Source organism: Piliocolobus tephrosceles, chromosome 13 (assembly GCF_002776525.5).
Source record: "Piliocolobus tephrosceles isolate RC106 chromosome 13, ASM277652v3, whole genome shotgun sequence".
NCBI classification, from domain to species: domain Eukaryota; kingdom Metazoa; phylum Chordata; class Mammalia; order Primates; family Cercopithecidae; genus Piliocolobus; species Piliocolobus tephrosceles.
This window is the reverse complement of record NC_045446.1, coordinates 29,026,108-29,041,902: the sequence shown is the minus strand read 5'-3', so window position 1 is coordinate 29,041,902 and position 15,795 is coordinate 29,026,108. Positions and strand designations below refer to the sequence as shown.

The following is a 15,795-nucleotide window of genomic DNA, read 5'->3' as shown; positions in this document are numbered from 1 at the left end:
TTCCACGAGCAGCAAAATCTTCCTGAATTTCCTCAACTCTAATTATACATTTTCCCATATTTTAAGTTTTCTGAAAATAGAACGTGTCTCATAATGAATGTAGTTTCCCTTATCCCAATGCTCTTATACAATCAGTGGAAACTCCTATAAATGATTACATTTATAATCAAAGAAACACGGTAGTTTAAACCATAATGTTGACACAGAAATACAAACAAACAATAGAGCATGATGTAAAAATTTGCTTGGTTTTCAAGGATAAACACAAGGTTTCAAAGAATTTTTCCCTTGTGGCAGGCCCCTTTGGCCAACGTGAATTCAAACTCTTCCACCTTGTTGGTAGAGAGACTTAAAGCATTATAGAGTTTACTCTCAGGATGAAAAAAGGCCAAAGGTAAGAGGGTCTGTGAATAAGACCAACCATGCATGGCGAGCTCACTTTCAGAATCTCAGCATCAGAGAGACCTGATCTCCTTCCTCCCAACCTTCACACCCTCCTCCTTCATCTTCACTCTGATAACCCTGTATGGCTTTTTTTCTGTGTTTTTTTCCCATAATTCACACCATTTCAGATGATTAGCACTTGTGAGTGTGCTGGAGCTAACTGGGAAAGAAAGCATCTATGGGTCATGCCTGCTGACTGCCTTGTTTCGCTGCATGTCTGCGCAAAATAGCAGGAAGTGTTCAGTGAACCAGCTGTAGAGGGAGTGAGGCCAATTATAGATCCAGTCTTAACATCTTAGCTGGCTGGGCATGGTGGCTCACACGTGTAATCCCAGCACTTTGGGAGGCCAAGGTAGGCAGATCACTTGAGGTCAGGAGCTCGAGACGAGCTTGGTCAACATAGTGAAACCCCATCTCTACTAAAAATACAAAAATTACCTGGGCATGGTGGTGTGTGTCTATAATCCCAGCTACTTGGGAAGCCAAAGCAGGAGAATTGCTTGATTCTCCAGGAGGCAGAGGTTGTAGTAAGCCAAGATCATGCCACTGCACTCCAGCCTAGGCAATAGAGCAAGACTCCATCTCATGTCAAAAAAAAAAGTCTTAGCTGACGGTCTCCTTGAACAAGTTAGGTAACTCTGTAAGCCTTGGTTTTCTCATATGTAACGCACAGCAGATGGATAACAACACTGTCCACTACAGACCTGTTTTTTCTCTTTAGTTACAAACAAAATAATCATGTGAAATACATGGTACATAGCCAACTGCCCATGAAAGCTGGTATGGCCTTCTGAGCAGGTTGTAGGATGTCTAGCAGTGATTCTAAAGATTCTATAGCTTTGTAATTAGCTACACTTTGAGAGTTCCTGAATGAATTGAATACCATCAAATACACCTAGACTGGGGGACCCCATGATGTTTTTTTCCAGATTCATCTTCACAAACTTACAATGGGCAGGTGTGTGTTTGTTCTATAAAATTTCTGGGAATAAAATCCTTGACCTCATTGGTGTCCCCAGATGGTAGAAAGACTTAGTTGAAAATCTGCTAACGTTCCTGGGCACCTCTGACCATGCGTTATGGCACTGCACTTGCTCAGGTGGCTAAGACTCAAGGCAACTCCCAGCACTCCCCTAGGACGCTGGGCAGAAGGCCCTTAGTTGCAATGTGGGCAAAAATGGGGTGCATTCCAAGACACCTTCTTTTTGTCAAGAATATAACGTATCTTTTCTCTGGGGCAGCAAAATTCAAGGATCCTTCTCAGACATTTGAAATTATTTCTGAGGGTCTAGAATATTCCTTTGCTCTTGTCGTTTAGGCTTGTCTTGAAACAGACTCAGTAGGTGAATTGACAAATGTAAAATCTCTGACAATTTAGAGAGGATATTAAGAAAAATGAAGGAAAATGAGAATAAAAGCAATCCTTATTCTTTCAAATATAAAGTCTTGATGTGAATTTTATTACATAAAAATGTAAAACTAATTTTCTGGTAACACATTATTTAAGTATTGTTATTTCTGGCAATAATTAACTTTTTACTCATTGAATTTGCTCATTTTTATGACAAGCATTGTATCTCTTATTATAAAAAAGTAAGAGCTTTTAGGCGGGGTGCAGTGGCTCACCCCTGTAATCCCAGTATGTTGGGAGGTCGAGGCAGGCGGACCATGAGGTCAGGAGATCGAGACCATCCTGATTAACATGGTGAAACCCCATCCCTACTAAAATTACAAAAAAAAAAAAAAAAATTAGCTGGGTGTGGTGGCACATGCCTGTAATCCCAGCTACTCAGGAGGCTGAGGCAGGAGAATTGCTTGAATCCAGCAGGCAGAGGCTGTAGTGAGCCGAGATTGTGCCACTGCACTCCAGCCTGGGCAACTAAACAAGACTCCATCTCAAAAAAAAAAAAAAAAAAAAGGTAAGAGTTTTTAAAAGTAAATTCAAATCCATTGATTTTAGATCTCTATTAAAGGCAGAAAATCTAAATCAATGACTTAAATTAGACAGGAGTGGGGCTTTGCGCAAACAAGTACATTCGGAAAACATGGGTAGCAGTATGAATCAGGCTTAATCTTTCTAAAAATGGGTAAAAAGCATTAAAAATCTGTTTATGTTCATGAACTCAGTAACTTCATTTTCGGAATATGGTGCCTGGAACAATCTCTAAGTAAAATAAACGCAATACAAAGATGGTCATTTGCAGCACTATTTATAAAATAAGAAAAGTGGAAACAACCAAGTCCAATTCCTGCAAAAGAGTTATGCAAATGACACCACAGCAATAGTGAACTATAACAGAGCCATTAAAAGATAGAATTCCTTACCCATAGTCTCATATGGCAACCTACTGCATGTACATAAAGCTGGGCATAGTCAGGTCCTATATATTGTCCACACAACATAAGAGTGACCATTAGGACAAAAACAAGGCTAGAAAAGAATTTACAATAATAATTTTATAGTATATTAAAATGGTTTAAGTTCTTTCTCTTAAAAAAGGCGGGGGAAAAGCAGGGTGCCGTGGCTCATGCCCGTAATCCCAGTGCTTTGGGAGGCCGAGGTGGGCAGATCACCAGGTAAAGAGATTGAGACCATCCTGGCCAGCATGGTAAAACCCCATCTCTACTAAAAATACAAACATTAGCTGGGTGTGGTGGTGGGCGCCTGTAGTCCCACCTATTTGGCAGGCTAAGGCAGGCGAATCCCTTGAACCAGAGAGGCGAAGGTTGCAGTGAGCCGAGATTGCGCCACTGCACTCCAACCTGGCAACAGAGCAAGATTCTGTCTCAAAAAAAAAGAGGGGAGAGTGGCAGCCTAGAAAACAGACATAAAGTACGTAACATAATCTCAAATATGTATTGATGTATGTTATGACTAGAGGGGAAATACATTTCAACAGTGATTATCTCTAGTTGAAGAAATTGCAGGTGATTTTTCCCTTCTGCGTACATTTATGTTTTAATACTTCTCTGCAATGAGCACGTAGAACTTCTATGATCATAATATTAATCACCTTTTAAAAACTGAAACTATAAACAGATGAACTTGAAGGAATTCATTTTAAACAGTAAGGAGAAATAGGCCAAAATGTGAACAGAATAAGTAATTTACATTATTGTAGCAAGGAAAATTATCGGGTTCTTCACAACTTTGTATTATCCACATTGCCAAGCAAACACAGAAAGCCCTTGCTCAAATCCAATTTTTCCAGACTTTCTCGATGTTTTCTGGTTTCCTGAGTAACGGCTCTTTGCAATTTCTGTTTCATTTGACTTCTTTATTTTTTTTTTAATCATCATCTTGGACTTCCGAAAAGAGAAACTAACATGTGAAAGAATAGAGTACTGAATATTGTCCCACTTCTGGTAAACCCTAAAGCTGCACCCAGAACCTAGTGAACACTGAAAAATGTGTTGAGAGAATAAAGAAGTACTAACCATTTTTTTCCAATAATGGAAGAAAAGAGTAATTTGAAGGAATAAATAAATAGCATGTAGGAGGCGGTGGTCATTGTCACACCCACACTCTATGTTGCAAGAGGAAAGAGAAATACTTAACAAGGACCCAGAGTGTAACATGGGACCAAATATCTTATGCATTTAGTACTATTAAAAAATATCTTTTTCACCACAAAAGCCAGACCTGCCAATTTTTCCACCAAATACAGGCAGCAGTGCAACATCGCTGACACTTTTGCTTTAGACTTTTGAACCCAAGAGCTTTGACAGCAGGGTAAACTGCTTGACAATAAAATCTTAATTAAAGTCACTTGCACTTGCAAGTGGAAATACAGCTATCACACAAGAGGGAAATGGCAGAGCTGGAATTCTAGAATTTTCGTTTGTGTCAATTTCTTCACAGTGATGGCTGAAGACACTAACATTAGAACCTGTAGAAAGAACATGAGGCTCAATGTAGAGGACATATCCATTAAGGACAGCATCACACATTTTTGGGTGCTTCAGTTCTTCAAGATGCAATCATGGATGATAATTTTGATTTAAAAAAAAATACAGCTTTTCCAAGTCACCACTCACCTGCTATACTGCAGAGAAAAAGCTGTCAGCTGCTTTAAAGTTTTCCTAGCCAGTGTTTCGACCTCAAAGACATCAAAAACTGTCCTATCGACTGCTGTCATTTGACGCGGGAGGCCAAGGTAACTGTTTGTTTGGATGTTGTGTAATCATGAGAGTAAAGTCGCCATCAGTATCATGTAATTAATAAACTATTTAAGCAGCCATTTAAAGGGGAGTAACTGGATGTGGAAAGATAGAAATAACTCTGATTCTTCCATTAATTCATTAATTCATTCAACCTACCAAGTACTTGACTCACTGCCAGGCACTGGCACGCAGAGACCTGTGCATTTTATTCAGCATCCTAAGATGTTTCAGAAACCAATTGTTTTTCCTGAAAATCAGATTATATTTCCCAACTCTTCTTCCTTTCTCTGAGCCTCAGTGTTCCTAAGGAAGATCTCATTCATAGGAGGGAACTCATTATTTCAGCCCCTGGGAAAAGCAAGTGTCTTTGCCAAATACCAAAATAGGCTCTCAGCAGTGTCTTACAATAACCTATTTTTCTGCCTTTTCGTTTCTCCTCCTTCTGCAGGAATGCAAACTGATTCCTCCCTTCTCATCACCCCTCACAACCCACCCTTATCCCATCCAAGATTTCTGACCTGACCATTCTCTTGGCTCTAGGAACGTGCTGGTCACGTAGTGCTGGAGTGAGCTCTGCCTTCCATCATCGTCCTGCTATACCACAGAGGAAAAGCTGTCAGGCACTTTAAAGTTTACCTACCCAGTGTTTTGATGTCAAAGACGTCACAAACTGTCCTATTGACTTTTGTCATTTCGTTCAAGAGCCCAAGGTCGCTGTTTGTTTGGACATTGTGTAATTATGGGAGTTAAAGACATCATCAGAGTCATTTTTGGCCTTTGATGTCCCTTTTCTCTCCTTAGGCAAGAACCATGGCTGTTTCCTTCCCATGTTTTGTGAATTTCTACTTGGTTATTCCAGCAGCTCACGGGTAAGCCCCTGAGCCTGTTGGTAGCTCTGACACCAGATGGTCCTCCCTGGGTACCTACCTTCACTTCTCTAACACCATCCTTCCAACCCCAGTGACCATTAACCATTTCATCCCTGGAAGACTTGCTCTTTGACATTTAACCCTGACCCAGTAAGGTCATTAGTCTTTAACTTCTAAATCCCAATGTAGAAGAAACGAGCTCATTTTAAGGCCCAGAGATGTCCCAGCTTCTGATCTTTTCTTTTCTTGATGCTTAAATTCTAAATGTTCCAAGCTTAATTTATTCCTGGATTTTGTGGAAAGACCTCTCTTTGTTTTCTAATTAAATGTAAAATGAAAGGTCAACCTGTTGTTTTGAGGTAGGTTTGGACTCTAGGCTCCATGTCACCTTCCATGGCTTCTATAAATCATAGCACCATTTCTCAAATGTGCCTCTCAGAACACTAATCACATAAAATGTTCCTGCATTTATTTTATTTATTTATTTATTTTTTTGAGAGTCTCACTCTGTTGCCCACGCTGGAGTACAAAAGTCAACCTGTTGTTTTGAGGTAGGTTTGGACTCTAGGCTCCATATCACCTTCCATGGCTTCCATAAATCATAGCACCATTTCTCAAATGTGCCTCTCAGAACGCTAATCATGTGAAATGTTCCTGCATTTATTTTATTTATTTATTTATTTATTTATTTATTTATTTATTTATTTGAGAGTCTCACTCTGTTGCCCATGCTGGAGTACAGTGGTATGATCTCGGCCCACTGCAACCTCCATCTCCCGGTCTCAAGTGATTCTCCTGTCTCAGCCTCCTGAGTAGCTGGGACTACAGGTGCCCACCAGCACGCCCAACTAATTTTTGTACTTTTAGTAGAGATGGGATTTCACCATGTTGGCCAGGGTGGTCTCAAACTCCTGACCTCAAGTGATTCACCTGCCTCAGCCTCGCAAAATGCTGGGATTATAGGCATGAGCCACCATGACTGGCCTGCTCCTGCATTTTAAGGTGAAGGGAGTCAAATCAGATTGGACAGAGCTGCCCTTTTTTGGAGGCTAAGAATGTACATTAGTTTATTAAAGGTTCTGAGAAATTCTGCAGTGAAGAAACATTCAACTTTGCTTAACCAAGTCATACCCAAAGTTACCCAAAACATGTTGACTTTTTGTTTGTTTTATTTTTCTTACATAAGAACTATATAGATGTATGGATTTATTGATCCAAGGAACATACTCTGAAGCAACAGTCTTCTGTATAAAGATCAAGCTCCCTAACGTAGCATACAAGGCCTTCTATGTCCAGTCTGGCCTACCTCAACTTCTGGAGAAGGCCTTTGTTACTCGTTCCTCCTTTCTGCTTCCCCCACCCCTTGTCAGGCATCAAAATCTCCCATATCATGGCAATCCTTTAGGTTAAGAAGAGGGGACAAATGGGTGAGAACACAGAGGATCCTGAGTCTAGGCTACAGACTTGGATTTAGTCTTATGGTAGAAAGGAATAAAGGCTTTTGTCGGCTTCATACGGTGGCTCACGCCTGTAATCTCAGCACTTTGGAAGGCCGAGGCAACAGAACTCCTTGAGCCTAGGATTTCAAAACCACACTGGACAACATGACAAAACCAAGTCTTCTACAAAAATACAAAAATTAACTGGGCATGGTGATGCACGCTGCAGTTTCAGCTACTCCATGAAGTGGAGGATCACTTGAGCCTGGGAGGTTGAGGCTGCAGTGAGCCATGGTCACACCACTGCACTCTAGCCTGGGTGACAGACGCGGTGAGACCTATCTCAAAAAATAAATAAATAATTAAAGACTTTTGTCATCATATTGGTAGGATTCAGGCTGCTATATAGAATTATTAATCTGACTAGAGGTTAGCAAAGAGAATGGAGCTTCAGTTCTCAACTGGGATAGGCGATAGTGGGAATCGGGCCAGGGGACTATCCAAACTACCATCTACCCCAGACAGTAGATGCCCAAGATGTTTTGCAGGTGACCTGATGTAGAGCTCTACTCTGCACAATCCCCACAGGTGTCTGGATCACCTAGACACACTCCTCACCATATCTGTGCCTCTTTCATAGCCGTCTCTGGCCCCTCTCTGGGCCATTTCAATCCCAATCTGAAATTTTCACAGAAGATAACACATCTGAGAGAGGACTGTTCTTCCGTCGGTTCCTAATAGCAGCCATAGATAAATATGTCAAAATAAAGAGTCGCATGGCCTGCAGTGGACATCTTTTGGAGCTCCTCCTGAGATTCCAATCCTACTTTCAACAGTCATGAGCTGTGTGGCCTAGGACAGATTATCTAACACCTGTGAACCTCAAATCATTCATACAACAGATGATAATAATAATAACTATTCGCAGGACTGTAGTGAAAATTAATTCCATCAATACATGTGAAAATGCCTGGAATGTGGCATGCAACACATGGTAACTATTATGATTATCCTTACTGTGTTGTATTTGTTCATTCCACAAAAATTTCTTAGGCAAAACAACCATTGACTTTATGAGCCTTTAATGGCCTTTGAGCAACTTTGCTTTTGAGAGTCGCCATGGGAATCCATGGCAAATCCACAGCAAACTAGATTTTCAGGTCTCATGTCTTAGCAGCCTGACTACATCCAACTTCTAGTTGCAGGATCTACTCCCCCTTTTGGTGGCATTTATCACTTTAGGACAATGATACTAGCTAACCTTCACTGAAGACTTATTATGTGCCAGCCACACATTCTAAGTGCTTCACGTTTGGCTTGTTTGAATCATTCAAAAACCTGATGAGGTAGTACTACTAATATTCCTATTGGGGACAAGAAGAAGGCACAGAGAGGCTGAGCAACTTGCTGAAGTTCACAAAGCTGGTCAGTGGCGGACCCTCAAAGTCGGACTCCTGAGCCTATGCATGTTACTATTGCACACCCTGCCTCTCACTGGAGAGGCTTACTGTCTCTCTAGAGAAGGGGAGGTATGCAGCGTGAATGTCATAAAGGATGGAAAGTGGAGGAAGCCAGGGGTGGCTGCAGGTGAGGCTCAGAAAGCAAAACCGTCTTTTGGGTATTATGTAGAGAAAAAAACCAGTTAATCAATTAGCCCCAGCCTGAGCAGCATTAACATTCTGCCCCAGATGACAATTTTGAGGTTGCTCCAGACCGTGGATGTCTGAGTAGGAGGCAGACAGCAGACTGTTGCCTGGCAGTGAGGAAGGAAGAAGGGATGGCCTGGAGCTTGGGACCCAGCTAAAGTTGCTACAGATGCCTCTTCTTCTCAGTTGCCAAAGGTTTTGTAACTTACAAAATAGGGAGCTCATCAGAGGGTTTCAAATCTCATTTGGGATCCAGGACCAGAGAATGCCTTCAGATCCCTCCAGGCTGTGGAATTCTAGGATGCAAGTTCCCCCAGGGACATCTCTAACACATCTGTCTTGGTCTCAAAATGACAGAGGAACCAGCACTTTAGAGCACTTTCTGTCAGCCAGCTGCTTTATACTGAGTTCTTCCAGCAAGTCTCTGCACAGAATTATTATTATCTCCATCTTGTTGATGAGGCAAAGAGAGAGAAAATAACTTGCTCCAGGACACGTGGCTGACAAGGTCTGGAACTAGGACCTGAGCCAAAGAATGAAGGAAGAAACTGATACTGGGTGTAGTACTTGGTACTCAATAGGTGTTTTGAACAGGAAGGACATCATACCTTTTCCTCACAATTGGTTCTCATTCAAGCATCTACAAAGGACCAGGACACAGAGGTACACAAGGCAGGCTAGGTCTATGCCTACACTGAGTGGTATTTCCTGTTCCACCAAAGACAAGAGCTTAGTAGGTGGCAGGGGCACGGGCTGAAGGAGGATGACCCTCAGACCCGGGGACCCTGCACTGTTTTCCATTGCTGCCATCTCATGCACAGAGGCTGGATTGAAAAGCAGCTCTTGGAACAGAGTCTGCTCCCTCTGACACTAAGAACACCATATGTGTCCCTGCCACAAAGGGAGAGCAGACACTCCCTGCTGCTCTGGAGGTGGCGTCCAGGAGGCTGGCAAGCAGCCTCTTGGCATTTTATTTCAATAGCTGAGAGTGGGGGTTGTGGGGAGAGTTAAGCAATGGAAAGTTTTCCTTTGTGCTGCCCTCAGGCATTTCTGGAAAGGGTCAGTTTGGGGTGATTCATCATCTACCCATGTAGACTCACACTGAGAAGCCGGCTCAGATACTATGATTAAAAATACATCGCTGCTCACCAACCTTCTTATTAATACTCTGTAAGGGGGCCTCAGTCAATAGTAAGAAAAGTTCATTTACCCAATAGTAGCTACACGGGCTCTAATCATTTGGTGAATGTAACTATCTACCTAAAGACTTGATTTTCTTTTCAAAGAGCTATGGTAAAACGCCAAGCACTAAACAATCCAGCAAAGCAATTACTTGCTTAACAGTCTGCTGAAGTTTGACTACCACTCACTAACTGCACACATTAGGTAAGTGATCAGATTTCCCTGAGCCTTAGCTTCTTCACATGGAAAATGGAGATAATCAGAATCCCTACTGTAGTCATAGGTTAATACATACACACCCCCATGATGGTTCCTGGAATATCACCTGCACTCAATACAAATTAGCTATCATTATGCACACTCAATCTATTTCTTAATATTTATGGTAACAACTGTCATTTATTCTCTTACTGTGTGTGCCCAGGTGCAGGGCTGAGGACTCATAGACATCACACAATTCAGTCCTCAAGACAACCCTGTAAGTTGGGTATTAAGCCCATTTTACAGATGAGAAGATGGAGAAAAAGAAGTCTACACCTGGTGGATGGCAGAGCAGGGCAGGTTCACCTGAATGCACAGCCAGTGCTGTGTAACCTCATTGTCGGTTTAGAGTAAGACTGTGAAACTGGCAAGAGAGAAAACCTCATGATCTCTGTTTAAGACGTCAAGAAACTGAGGCAGAGAGATGTTAAGTGACAAAACCACATCCAGTTTGTTTGTATAACATATGGGACAAACATCAAAGTGGATGGGTCAGGAAATGATACTGAGGAGGCCAAGGAATAAGCTGGCTTTCTCCCTTGACTAAAATAATAGAGCAAAGGTGCTTCTGCCTCTGGGGCTGGGTTGCATCCATGCCATCTGGGCAACTCCTCTAAGTGCCTCCAACGCCCTTGACATTGCTCCTCACATATGATCAATGCCATGGGAAAGCCGGTATAACTACCGTCCTGCCATCAGCCTGGCTCTGAGGTCAGCATTTCCAACATCAGTCTCAGTGTAGCATTCCCAAGTCTCCACAATTACCAAAGATCATAAACGGTGTGAGTTTGAATCTTTGTCCTAAAATCTGCTCCTAGGAACCCAAACCGACACAGAACCAAAGTAACACATGCCATTTCCAAGCAGAAACATTAACTTCTACATGCGGGATCACTCATCTGAAAAATTCCTCTTCACCCTTTAAAACCTTGCTCTGCTGTCTCTGTCTCTGCAAAGCCTTCCCTGACCATCCCCAGCCTGCAACAGAAGTGATGTTTACCACTCCTGAACTATTTCTGTTTTCTTTACATATTTCAAATTGTTGTTACCCAGGGTGGACTGGCCATTACAGTTTATATGTCTGTCTGTTTGTCTGTCTCTCCCATCAGGCTGAGCGCAGCTCCATCCAGGTATCCACAATTTATTTCAGTTCCTTGGGAATTAGCAATGCATATATGGTCTACATCAGTGGCTCTCTACAGGGGTGATTTTGCTCCCCAGGAACACCTGACAACATTTGGAGACATGTTTGGTTGTCACAATTATGAGGTAAGGGGAGAGAGGCTATGGGCACCAAGTGGGCAGAGACCAGGAATGCTAATAAACATGCTATAATGCATAGAACAATCCTCCACAGCAAAGAATTAGCCAGCCCCAAATGTCAACAGTGCTGAGGTCAAAAACCCTCGTCTGGATAGTAGCTCTCAGTTAACCATCTATTACATTTACTGTGTCAACTAGAGTTTACACTTATGAATCAGGGCTCGGTGCCTGTTGCAAATTATGTTTTGGTTCTCAAGTATTTTCAAGTATTTGCTGCAACTCTGTGGGAGGATTACACTTCTCTACCCCTGAAGACGTCCTTTGCCATGTGAATTCCTTCGAACAAAGAAATGTGAGCAGGTCTCAGATGCTCTCAGTGCCCCACCCATGTCCCTCCTCCCTGTCCCTCTAATGCACTCCAGTCAGCTTGCAACTGCCAGCATCTATCTCTTTGTCTGAGTGCTTTCTCAGAAGCTAGAAGGCTACTCTGTGTGTATACACACAGGCTGGAAGTGCTGGGAAATAAAACTCCTCGGGAGTAGCCTTCAACCCATGTCTGGAAGGTTTGGTTGTGTAAATATACCAGCTCCCTTATTCCTCAAGAGGGTAATTCCAAGGCACACGATTTGCCCTGTTTTCCAGAACTTCTCCATGGGACTGAGCTGGAGGTGCCCACAGTGGTAGCTAGCTTAATAACGCATGTTCTCCTGACTGCCTTCCTTATCTCATTTCTCCATTCCCCAACTGGCGTTTCCTGTGTCTCCCTAATAATCCATATGAGTTCGAAGCCGTGTCCTAAAATCTGCTCCTAGGAACCCAAATCACACAGAACAGAAGTAACACATGCCACTTCCAAGTAGAAGCATTAGGAACTTCCCCATGGTTCTGCTATTGCTCTTTTCCCCTCTGCTCTAAGAGAGGCATGGCCCTAGCTGCTTCTTCAGCCTGGGTCTTAGATGAAGAAGGTGTGGTAAATGCATGCAGTTGGCCTCCTACAACCAATGTGTAACAGACACAATAAACAAAATTTTATCGTTGGAAGTCACTGAAACATGGGAGTGGTTGTTACTGAAGCAGAACCTAGTCAAAGCTGACTAATACAGGGCTTCTCACTCCTGGGAGGACCTTCCTAACTGACTCTATTATAGCAGACTTGCTACTTACCTTCCAAATGATACTCATCTAAGGCTAAAAATCATATAGCATAACCCTATCAGCTCCTTGAGTTTGAAGACAATTATTTACTTCCTTCTCTTTGTGGAAGCTTTTCTTTGTAATGCATGGTGCTTTGTGCAGTGCCGGGGCATTGGTGAGCACCTACAACTGGTAGATTTGACCCTGAGGTATCTGGGTTTTACATGGGCCAGTTCATGCCTGGTGGCTGTTGTGGGAAACAGAGTCTCAAGATAAGGAACTTGACCCAGAAATGGATGAAATCATTATTCACACTGCAGTTGCTCTCAGCCAGAGTGACCTTGGGGAAATGCCTTCTGCATCTGGATCCTCATGTATCTAACACAGGATCTGACTCTGAGCCTAAGTTCCACCCCCAGCGCTCAGCTTCTATGGTTCAATGAAGACCAAAGCAAACTCCATTTTCCCAAACCCCTGATTTACCCATCAGCCTTCAGAACGGGCTAAATTCATACCCAAAATGTCAGAGGAAAGACTGTTTCATCTAGTTCATAAACAGCTCATTTCTTTTCTCCTATTAAGAGATCAGAAGAGAGAGTTACATGTTTCCTTCACTCTGTCCTTGACGTTTATTATGATCCACGTGCTACCATCAGCTGAAAACTGCTCACAGGCTATCACAGCATTTCTCATGCTTGACTCACTCATGTTCAGCCTCTGCTATTTTTGCCCTATCTGAACACTACCTCTAGTATTATTTCTGTAATAGTGTTGAAAACTGACTGATTCTCCATACTCCAATAAGTGTATTCTAAGACAAAATTTTACATCACTACTATCAATAAAAATCCAGTGTCACCTGCCATCAATAGAAGGTGGAAGTGAAAATGAATATGACCTAAAATCATTTTTATTGAATTCTAGTTAGATATTATTGTCTGCTAAGCCTCTGCTATCTGCTCTCTCTTTGTTAAAAATGGAGGTTAAAAAGTATTAGACAGTGTTGAAGGCACAACATCACTTAAAGTTTAATCCTTGTCATACTCAGAAAGATTGAAAGAGAATTAAAAAAAGAATAATTTTCTTACCCCATGATAGGACATGATTTAATCCCTCATCAATGCACCCCCCAATCATCTAATGTGCCCCCTACAATCATCTTTCAATTCATCAGAACATTCATTTCACACTTGGAGTAAAGCTGTATGATTTCCCTGAATCTTTACTCAGGTATGCTTGAGCTACTGACAACATAGAATTTACAGCTTGTCAGCTGCAGGTTTGAGTCCTGCTTTACCACTTCCTTGCCGTGTGATTTTTGGAAAAGTCACTAAACCTCTCTGAGCCTCTCTTTCCTGGTCTGCAAAATGGGGATAATCATAGTCCCTACCTCCTGAAGACTTTCAAAAAATGCTTGGCCTGAAGTCATGTTCAATCGATTATGGCTGTCACTATTATTGATTATCATCAAATCTATATGGTAGGTATTTTGATATCCATTCTACACATAAAGAAAGTAAAATCCAGTTCAGTACTCTCTCAAGCTCATGTAGCCTTGCTTTTCCCACTCTATTAAACAACTGCTGCAAGGAGCAGCAAGAGTTGTCATCTCTATTTTAAGTCAGAGATATTTATTCTTGTCCTGTTTTATTTCTCCTAGCTCTGCAGGCTTGCTTAGCTGCCTCCCACTGAAACAATGAGATACAGAGAACAATGGTGCATACACATAAGCTATCAGCTGGGGCAGATTCAGGCCCACTCGTGATGTCCCTGACATGTCTTTGGCCCCCAAAGCATGTCAGCTTGCCCTGGGATATACCATTTTGTGTAGGAGAGCAGATGAGGACAGAGGTCTTGTCTAGCACCACTTGCACCACTTGGAGAAGCAACATGAAGTGCAGAGTCCTGCCACTGACATTATGACAAGGGTGGGGATGGACAGTGCCATTCCTGTACCTTTCTATTTTTAATGTTCCATTTCTACACCTCTTGCCTGATTTTAATTAAGCTCCACTTCAAATCACTGCCTAGAGAGAAGACATTAAAATTATAGAAAAGCACAAGTCTGGGAGAGTGCATACTATACATGCTGTTTGCTTTCCCTTCCCAAGGCTTCCCCCAGGTCTTAAAACCTCAAGTCCTGCTCTGGAGTGGATAGTGTGTGCGCAGCAAAAATAATGCATCCCAGAATGGACTTTTTTCCCCCACCACCTTCCCAGAGACTGGGGGTTCTAGAGATCAAAGTAATAAAGAGGCCCTTTTGTCATTTAACTCATGATGAGGGAAAGTGAAAGACTGAACACTCTTTCAGTATAAAAATTACAAGTTATATTTCGGCATCACTCATGAGGTCTGATAGTGTTGTACATTTCCATCCTCATGCTAGAATCAGCTTACCAAGCTCCAGGTTCCCCTCCAGATGCCTTGAGGCTCTCTCCTACTCCCAAACTGAAGCAAAACAAAATGTGTAAAGAATGAATGGATGCCGGGCGCGGTGGCTCACGCCTGTAATCCCAGCACTTTGGGAGGTCAAGGCCGGCGGATCACGAAGTCAAGAGGAGATTGAGACCATTTTGGCTAACACGTTGAAACCCCATCTCTACTAAAAATACAAAAAATTAGCCAGGCGTGGTGGCAGGCACCTGTAGTCCCAGCTATTCGGGAGGCTGAGGCAGGAGAATGGCCTGAACCCGGGAGGCGGAGCTTGCAGTGAGCTGAGATCGTGCCACTGCACTCCAGCCTGGACGACAGAGTGAGACTCCATCTCAAAAAAAAAAAAAAAGAATGAATGGAAACTCATGCTGGAGGTTGGAAATAAAAAGCCATGGAGCCTTAGGGATAAAGAAGCTAAATGGTCTAACATTTTGTTGATGCTTACCAGAGCATAGTCCCAAATATGAGATCTTCAAACCTACCAGAGAATGACACAGCCACATATACATCCCTAAAAGGAACTCGGAATTTCTACTTCAAGATTCAGTACATGTATTCTGAATTTTTACTGACTCCCTCCTATGCTCTGCCTTGCGAGTGACACAAAGCTGACCTAGCCCTCTAAGAACCGATCATCATCATCGATGAAAAGGTGTATGTATTCAGGCAGGAGCTGGGGCAGGATAGCATGGCAGTAACTCAAAAACACAACTGATGCTAACAAAAATCATAATATAAGGATCCCTAGCCAGTCAAGTAAGAAACAGTCCATATAGGAATAAAGTATCTGGTGGTCAGAAATCAAGAATTTGGGATAAGGTAAAGTAAAACTTACCAGACTCGCAAAATTGGGTGGAAGAGGTGAAGAGAGAGGATGCTTCAGGCAGAACAACGTGGGCTAAGGCATGGAGGGAAAAGTATACGTGACCCTCCAATAGCCTGTAGCACAGGTGTCAGCAT

At 42.4% G+C, this 15,795-nt stretch overlaps 1 protein-coding gene across 2 annotated transcripts in view; it reads right to left on the bottom strand.

Moving 5' to 3' along the window:
* Positions 1-15,795, bottom strand: part of SLC1A2 (solute carrier family 1 member 2) — a 164,994-nt gene that overhangs the window by 101,191 nt on the left and 48,008 nt on the right. The window lies entirely within an intron of this gene.